We start from the raw sequence: 7,066 nt of genomic DNA, 5'->3' as shown, positions 1-7,066 counted from the left end.
AAACTGTAATAATATTTTAGTATTTTATTGATATTAAAATATAAAATTATTTTTTTATATACTATTTTTAAACTCATTTCAAAAATACATGTTAAAGAATAAGATTAGATACATTATCACATAATAGTATTTAAATATGTCCAAACATATCCAAATAATTTTTTTATTTTTTTTAAGATACGATTGAACAAAAGAAAAACATGCATATTAAACAAATATCGATAAGTAATAAAAAAATGACTGTGCTTCATAACTTTAGTACATTATACTTCTGTTAAAATTGGATCTCTCAAATTAAATCAGTGTACATGAATAAGGCAATTGTTTAGTGTAAACAAATCCCTAAAAATAATTTATTGGAAAATGAATTAAATGCATTAAAAATTAAAAAAATTTATTATACAGTTATATAATAAAAAATATTATATATTACAAAAATGTAAAAAAAAAGTATAGATAAAAAGTAATATAAATATAACTATTTTATATAATAATACAAATGACGCTCTAAATGCTAAAAACGAAGATTTTTTAGTTTTTTTTTTTGTTTTTTGATATTATGGCTTAAACCATCTCCGGTAAAAAACTCATTTCAATTTTTATTTATGACCCACCTGTAATAAAAAATAACTCCATATCAGTCATAAATAGTAAATAAGAATTCAAAACATCTCTCTCTTCTCCATTAGAAGGAACTAACTTTAGTTCCTGTTGTGGTTTCACTAAAAAAATATAATTAAACTAATTTGTAAAATTAATTAACATACATATAATATGTATGTAATATATATTTTAATTTATTTATATGTAACATATTTTTTAATTCATTTATATGTAATAGCAGCCGGTATAATATAAATGCATATAATAGAATTATCAGGCTGATTTTTTTTTGTGTGAAAAAAAATTTGGTATTTTTTTGAAAAATGAGATTATTTCGTATAATTATAGATGGGTGAATTTTGTAGAAGAGAAATCAACACATAGAGGGTGTGTTGCAATCTGTGGGAGCGTGTTAAACACATGGCAGCATTCTGGCCAATACGTAGGGGGCGTGTTGGACACGTGGCAATATATTAACCAACACGTGGAGGACGTGTTGCATCACGTGGGGTTATACTGAATGATTTTTACAATACTATAATACACTTTAAATATCAATATTCAACTAAAACACTATCTCTCTTTCCATATTAAAAATGATTTCTGCAATTATCGTTTTATATATGTTTTAACTTTTTTTATTGACATTCCACATGTCAAATTTTTGTTGGATGTTGATAATTTCTCTGAGTAAGAATTCTGAAAAAGAAATTCATTTGAGTTTACACTCCAACGACCAAAAATGCTTTTATGTCAAAAGAGAAACTTAAAATAATTATCATTGGAGTTGCTATTAGTGTTCTGCTTTAATACGGATGGAAACAAATAATAGAATGATCCATATTAAAGTTGAATAATTAATTTATTCATTTGTTTAAGTAAATTTTAGAGCAAAATAAAGAATAAAATTTTAAATGTTATCCAATTTAAAATTATTAAATAATTAATTTATTCATATACTTAAGAAAATATCAAAATATAATATGATTTATATTTTAAATGTGTATATTATATTATTGTCTTTTATTCATTTAATAAAATGAAATTGTTGGGTACAAACGGAAAAAGGTGTATTATAACTTGTATACTACTGTTCCGGGGCTTACCTAGAACCGGATGGTGGTTGGGTTTGTTTGTGAGGCCCAAGCGCTAGAGGAGGGTGGTCTCTGACTTGGTTTACGTCTGGGAGTCTCCTTTCGACTTGTGTGTGAGAGAGAATGGGGAGTGGTACCTGCAAAGACACTCCGATGCCTAAGTCAGCATGGGGTTAAGCAGGTTTAGAATGTATTGGAACTTAGAGATACCTGAGGGGTGTCAGCGTATTTATAGTGGTGAACCAATAACCACCGTTGGAGTAGTGCCATATTTTTAGGGTGTTAACCGTCCCATTATCTTAGGGAGGTTAAGATATGGCTCGTGGAAGTGGTTAGAGAGATTCTAGGGGCAGTTACTCATTTGAATGAGTGTTTATCCGCCAGCTAATCTCGTGCCCGACTTCTATAGAACAGGTCGTGGTGAGTACCGACTTCATAGGATGAGGATTGGTAATGGTGAGGCCCAACCTTTTGGATTAGGTCTTTTGCTTGATCCTGGGTCTTTATTATTGGGCTAGGGTATGAACAGTGCCCCTACTCGAGCCCAATTTTTTCAAGATTTGGGTTCAAGTATTCTGCTCGGGGTCGCAGCCGACTTGTTGGAGGACCGACGTGATTTTCTGTGTCCTTTTGGTTCTGACAGTTACGTCTAATCAAGCGTCGTGTCCGTTAGCACGTTTATAAATACTTTCGCTCTTTTTTATTTTTTCGTTTCTGCAATTTTTCGAATTTCTTCTTTCTTCGTTCATGCTGCATTCTTGTGTTTCGGAGACTTCTGCTTCTTCCAACCTTCATTTTTGGATAAAGGTTAGCTTTTCTTCTTTCGTAACATGCTTTGTGTTTGCATGCTTTATTTTGTAGATAGATAGGTTGGTTTGTAGACTTTGGTTCCGTATCTCCTCCCTTTAGAGACCGTGTTTTTTATTTTCTTTTTCTTTTTTCTTTTGTAGGTTTTTGTCACCCTTTATAAGAAAAGGAAATGGCTTCCGTAGATGTTCTTTCTCAATGGGTTGATGTCACAGTCCTAGGGGAGGAACCCTTGGTTGACGCCGAGTTTATCACCCACCTTCGTACTCACCACAGAATTTGTACTTCTGAGGAGGACGAGCCAAAGTATGAGTTGGTAGTCCCGGGTCCAGAAGACCGGGTTTGTTTTGGGAGGGCCAATGAGGCGGCCCCTCATTTTTTCTTTATGTATGAATGTATGATCACCCGCTTAGGTGTTTTTCTTCCTTTCTCGGATTTTGAAATATCTGTTTTGCACCACTGTCGAGTTGCCCCTACTCAACTTCACCAGCTGTTTTACGCCACTGTCGAGTTGCCCCTACCCAGCTTCACCCCAATTCTTGGGGTTTTCTGAGAATTTACCAATTTATAAGTCACGCTTTGGACTTTCCGACCTCTTTGAGGATTTTCTTTTATCTTTTCCACATGACTAAGCCCTTCAGTGGGCTAAATAACAAGCAGCAATGGGTGTCTTTCCGAGCCATACAAGGTCGGAGAATTTTCACCCTTTTTGACGAATCCTTCCACGACTTCAAAAATTAATTTTTCAAAGTGCAAGCTGTAGAGGGTCACCACCCCTTTTTCTTGGATGAGAATTCTTCCCCTCGCTTTCCCCTCTATTGGTTGGAGGCCTCCCCTTGTGAGAAATACGGTCTGGACGACCTGGATGAGGTGGAGGCGGCCATTGTGGAATTTTTCCGAGAAATGTGGGGGAGGGCCCCATACTTGGAATTTTTCCGAGAAATGTGGGGGAGGGCCCCATACTTGGATACTAGGAAATTCCTCCAGGGATCGCCGACCTTTGTTCGGTCGCAACTAGGTAGTTTTTATATATGTATATACATTTCTTATTTTCAACTTGTGTCTGCCGACTTGAGGTTTGTCGACTTGTTCTTTTTTGCTAATTGTTTCTTCTGCAGATATGGCAAGGAAGAATGCTCAGGAATCTTACCAAAGAGTTCAGGAGGCTAAGGCAAGATCTCGGGCTAGGACTGGTGGTACCAGGGTGATCATCTCTCCTCCTCCTCCTCCTTCTCCTCCGATCATCTCTCCTCCTTCTCCTCCTCCTCCTCCTCCTCAGACTATGGGGACTCCTTCCCAGCCCATTGTAATTTCTTCTTCAGCTTTGTCTCGGCCGCTCCCCTCCGCCCGACTTCTTTCTGAGCCAGAGAAAAAGAAGCGCAAGACTTTAGAGTCTGACTCTTCTTTTGATGGTGGGGTTAAGGCGGATGCTCTCGCATTCGTCCGAAAGAACATTTATCCTCATATAAGTATGGATGATGTCTCTGTTCGGAACCACCTTGCCACTCTGGCTGAGGAGAGTTTTAGGGCGGCGGGTGTTTGTGGCAAGCTCTTGGATATTTTTGAGAAGACTCCTCTCAGCTCTTTGGGGTTAACCTCGAAGGTTGAAGAGCTGGAGGGAAGGCTTCTTTCTTATCAAGAGCATGAGAGGGAGTTGAAGGAGGAGATTGCCAAGCTGAGGGCGGAGAGGGATAGCCTTCGGGAGAAGGAGAGTAAGCTGCAAGCCCAATGCAATATGGAGGCGGGTTTGAGGAAAGCAGCACAGGAGAATTATCAGAGTTTATTTCAAGATCTTGTGTCTGTGAAGAAGGATTTGCTGAACTCTCGAAATGCGTATGCCGAGTTGGAGGACTCTGTCGCTGATGGTGCCGAGGAGGCTTGGAGGATTTTTAAGGAGCAGGTCGGAATTATTGCTCCTGACTTGGATCTTTCTCCTTTAGATCCAGACAAAGTCATCATTGATGGTGCTATTATGGATCCTCCTGCCCCCGTAATCATTTCCGAGTCAGAATTGAAGACTCGGGGGCAGAGGATTATTGAGTCCCCTCCTCGTTCCAAGGACGCTTCGAGTTCTTCTGTTGTTCCTCCGACTTCCTCTTCATCTCCCGGGGTTGCCTCTCTTCCTGATCCTGGTGGCGCTCTTCCTGACTCTGGTGGTGGTGATCCGTCTACTCTTCTGCAGAAATAAGTTTTTTATGGCTATATGGGGGCTCGGCCTGTGTGTCCCCCCTTTTTTAAACTCTTTGTTTGTTGGTGGTGTTTGGACAATTTCTTTTGGCCTTTTAAGGCCATAAACAAAATATTTGAAAAGTACCCTTTTTAATAAGGGTTTTAAATTAACAAAATAAATACCCTTTTTTGGATAAGGGTTTAAGTTACCTTATGCGTGTATGCTTTTCTGATTTTGATTTTTCGAAGTCTCCTTGATCTTTTTCTGAAAACCTTTCCCTTTGGCTTGTCTGTTTTTCTGAACCCTTTTGTGTAAGGACTTTTTGACAGCCTTTAAACTTCAATCTCTTTTTTGTTATCCCTTATACTCAACTTTGTTTTATTGAGTTCTTATGATTTAGGTTATTTTTGCGATTCGTTTTCTTTTCTACTCGGTTTTTTCCTTTCGACTTATGAGTCGGGATGTTTCCGAGTTTTTTACGATCAACTTTTATAACCTCATTACACCGACTTGTACCTCGTCGTTTTATCCTGACGACCATCTAGGTCGGTTCATAGGATTTTCACGTTTTGTCGAGCTTAAGTCGGCGCGTTTCGTAGAATAGAAAGACTTAGAAAATAGAAAGGAGTTTATAGGAGATATTGCAAATGAAAAAAGATCTTTATTGATTGGGGAGATACCTTCTTGCTACTAAGGGTTTTTAATAGCCTTTTTTCCCTTAGCCTCTACTATGATGCCTCGTTAAAAATTCTTCTCCAGAAAAAACCCTTTGATTTTGGGAAAAAATCATGAAGTTGGGAAAAGAGTACATCAGGGAGTAGAGTTCGCTTTTTAACTGTAGTACCTTTTCATATTACAAGCATGCCACGACCTTGGGTCATAAAAAATAACTCCATATCAGTCATAAATAGTAAATAAGTTCTTCTCCATTAGAAGGAACTAACTTTAGTTCCTGTTGTGGTTTCACTTAATTAATTAATTAAAATAATTAAAATTAATATAATTACTATTTTTTTAATAATATTATTTAAATTTATAAATTAAAAAATAATTTCACTATGAAAATATATTAATATTAAAAAATTTCATATATAACAATAATACAGAATATATAATTTGAGGAAAAAATATAATTAAACTAATTTGTAAAATTAATTAACATACATATAATATGTATGTAATATATATTTTAATTTATTTATATGTAACATATTTTTTAATTCATTTATATGTAATAGCAGCCGGTATAATATAAATGCATATAATAGAATTATCAGGCTGATTTTTTTTGTGTGAAAAAAATTTTGGTGTTTTTTTGGGAAATGAGATTATTTGGTGTAATTATAGATGAGTGAATTTTGTAGAAGAGAAATCAACACATAGAAGGTGTGTTGCAATCCGTGGGAGCGTGTTAGACACATGGCAGCATTCTGGCCAATACGTGGGGGCGTGTTGGACACGTGGCAATATATTAACCAACACGTGGAGGGCGTGTTGAATCACGTAGGGGTATGCTGAATGATTTTCACAATATTATAATATACTTTAAATATCAATATTCAACTAAAACACCATCTCTCTTTCCATATTAAAAATAATTTCTGCAATTATCATTTTATATATGTTTTAACTTTTTTTATTGACATTCCACATGTCAAATTTTTGTTGGATGTTGAGAATTTCTCTGAGTAAGAACTCTGAAAAAGAAATTCATTTGAGTTTACACTTCAACGACCAAAAATGCCTTTATGTCAAAAAAGAAACTTAAAATAATTATCATTGGAGTTACTATTAGTGTTCTGCTTTAATACGTAATAGAATGATCCATTTGTTTAAGTAAATTTTAGAGAAAAATAAAGAATAAAATTTTAAATGTTATCCAATTTAAAATTATTAAATAATTTATTTATTTATATGCTTAAGAAAATATCAAAATATAATATGATTTATATTTTAAATGTGTATATTATATTATTGTCTTTTATTCATTTAATAAAATGAAATTGTTGGGTACTAACGAAAAAAGGTGTATTATAACTTGTACACTACATTACCGAACCTATCATCATTTACTATAGAATTTTCATCAAAATTAGTGTTTTTATATTTTGTTTCGTAATAAATTATAATAAATTATAAAAATTTAATTTTTTTATTAAAAATTTTAAAAATATATAATAATAAAATAAAATAAATATAAAAAATTAATAAAAACTCTATCATGGACCTAAGTGGAATTGAGCAGTCCAGAAGGACTCTGGGGTCATATGCTAACCCCATTACAGCTGCATATAGGAGTAGCATCTGTACACCTCCCATCAAAGCAAGCAGCTTTGAGCTAAATCCTCAACTCATTATCATAGTGCAGCAAAATTGCCAGTATTCCGGTCTT

The sequence above is a fragment of the Arachis duranensis genome, chromosome 3 (genome assembly GCF_000817695.3).
Source record: "Arachis duranensis cultivar V14167 chromosome 3, aradu.V14167.gnm2.J7QH, whole genome shotgun sequence".
Classification (NCBI taxonomy): Eukaryota; Viridiplantae; Streptophyta; class Magnoliopsida; order Fabales; family Fabaceae; genus Arachis; species Arachis duranensis.
Note: the sequence above shows the minus strand (reverse complement) of the source record.